We start from the raw sequence: 2,581 nt of genomic DNA, 5'->3' as shown, positions 1-2,581 counted from the left end.
CCCAGAGGAGAAGCATTTACCGCGCTCTCCATGCCACGCAAATGTTAGCTAATGGTAGAATGCTGGCGATTTGCATGAAAGGAGCCGGGTGACATAAAGCTGTCTTCAATCTATAGCTTAAACAGCGAGGGGCCCGGGGAGGGCCGCACGAAGAGCGCGGGCGGAAGCCTGGCGTCAAACGCCGTGGGCGGTGGGCGCTCTTCCCACCTCCCGAAGCTGCGGATGAGGCACAGTTCTGGACAGTTGGGCTTGGGGGGATTTTTTGTTCGGTTGGCTGTTTTCTTTTGGCTTGCTTTGTTTTTTTAAAATACATTTTTCCTACAAAGCTAGAACCTATGGGGGCAAAGCTGAAGTTGCGACCCTTGCGCCTGCACTTAGTCCCAAACTTGCACCCTGTCAGCCGAACTCCGCTTCATATTCATTTGCTGTCCATCCTGCGGGTCGAACAGTCGCCGGACTCCTGCAGGAGGGTAACGAAGCGCTGTGCTTTGAGTCACGGGCAAAACCGCTGCCAAGCAATAAACGTCTCCGCTGAATTCACCACCTGCCAAGCATTTCGACTCCAGTAAACGGCAACAGCTCAGAGCCGGAGCTGGGGGCAAGGGCGGCGGCGGGGGGAGAAGCTGACTTACGCCGTTTTTTCGTTCTTAGGAAAATTATCCTGGGACCGGCCATCACTTTTATCACCGGATTCTGGGGAACTGGAACGATCACAGTTCTATTTAACTTCTGTTTATTTGGCATGGTCACCTGACCACACGTAACTGGAACTTAACAGGTCCAATGGGGTGACACTTTCCCTCACTCCCTTCACGGGTATTTATGGTTGATGTTAAAATATTACTCCCAACAGAAAAACAGTTGCGTAGGCGGGCAAGGGAAGCCTGCACAGTCCTCTTTCTTAGGCTATGTGATAAAAGCCCGTCCGCACACCCGCGGAGGAGCACAAAGAGACAATGGCAGGAGGAGGACCCCAAATAACACCCTGCCCCAGCTACTCCCAGGCCCATCACAGGAGCCATCAGCACATCAAAGGCCGCATTTTCACACGCCCGGAGGAGCACCGAGGCACAATGGCAGGTGGCAACCCAAATTAAGGACTCAGAGGAAGGGACACCCTGCCGGGGCCCGACCCTCCCGGGGCTGTCCCAGGAGAGCCATCAGCCCCATTGTCCAGGTGTGAAAACCCATCACGAAGAGTCAACGGCTGGAGCGCCTTTCCGACTGGGGGAGGCAGGGAGGGAGGGAGGGAGGGGGTGCACGGAGGCCCCCGACACACTGCAGGATGCAGGGGAAGAGCATTTTGGGATTGCACGGGACTTACTATGGGATGTTTAGGGGAGGAATCAAAGGGGGGAAAGGGGGGGATAAGGAGCAAAAAGGGCCGGTTGCATGTAAACTGTTGGCTGCCCAGCACACTTGTCCAGCCTTGTCCTGCACTTGATCAGCACAGTCTTCCCTATCTTGTTGTTAACTTCTATCTCTAATTCTTTTCCTGGGTGAGGTACTCTTTGTCAGGGGGTGGGATGGGGTGGTGTGTATGGGGGTCTGAGTGCCAGGTCACAGGCCCGTGTGCCCGTGGTGCAGCGAGTGCGGGTGTGCAGGTGAGGGTGTGAGCACTAGTGAAGATCCAGCCGGACCAGCCGGCAAGCAAGTGAAGTGGCCTGGGAGCCAGGGGCTGTCTGTAAGGGAGGAAATGCCTATCGGAGGGACTGGGACAGTCCCAGCCAGCTGCCGGAGAGACCGTGGGGTCTGGGGGTCTATAGCGGTGAGACCCACTGGTGTCTGTGTCTCTAAGGGTGAGGCCGTGGCAGGCTGGCTGCTTGAGGGACCAGGGGAGTCCTGGCCAGCCGTGCACATGCACACGTGTGTTTGTGTGAGTGATGAGGTCTGTACCAGCAACAGGAGTGGTGCTGCAGCCTTGGGGTCTCACGTGGCCAGGTGCCAGCAACTGGGGAGACTGGGATCTGGGGGCAGACTGAGTGTCTGAGCCCAGCTCCTGGAAGGATCCACCTTATACACATGTATATATGTGTGTGTATATATATATGTATATTTCCCACTATTGGACCTCCATCCTGCTCAGTCGATGAGGCCATTGGTGCTTTGTGTTTGTGTAAATGCTCTGCGTGTCTGTGTAGATCTGTGTGGTGGCCGTGTATATATGTGGTGTGTATGTGTGTTTTTACGCATGTGCCTACAGGGAATACGTGCTCAGCCTTGCTACTGGTTGCACCTGGGAGCAAGGAGCTGTAGCAGCCTTGCCTTTATCAGGCTGCCGGATCCGGCCTTAATTCCCTAACACTCTTTGTTTGACTAATCTTGGCTCACATTTATTTTTCTTTTCCCTGGCTTATTTTCCATTTGTTTGCAAGCATAGCAAACTCCACCTTGACTCTGATCACCCAGCTGTCTCAAACCCTGGCATTAGCTCTGGAAATACTGGTCATTTACTGGTTCGTGTGAGAAGTTGCCATATTTGGGGAGGCTCTAATCCAAATTTCAGAGGCAATCTTCGGACTGCACAAAGCATTCTTCTGAAATGGCCTCATTCCTAGTTTATTCTTGACCCACATGACTG

The sequence above is a fragment of the Pygoscelis adeliae genome, unplaced genomic scaffold (assembly GCF_000699105.1).
Source record: "Pygoscelis adeliae isolate BGI_AS28 unplaced genomic scaffold, ASM69910v1 Scaffold384, whole genome shotgun sequence".
Lineage (NCBI taxonomy): Eukaryota > Metazoa > Chordata > Aves > Sphenisciformes > Spheniscidae > Pygoscelis > Pygoscelis adeliae.
Note: the sequence above shows the minus strand (reverse complement) of the source record.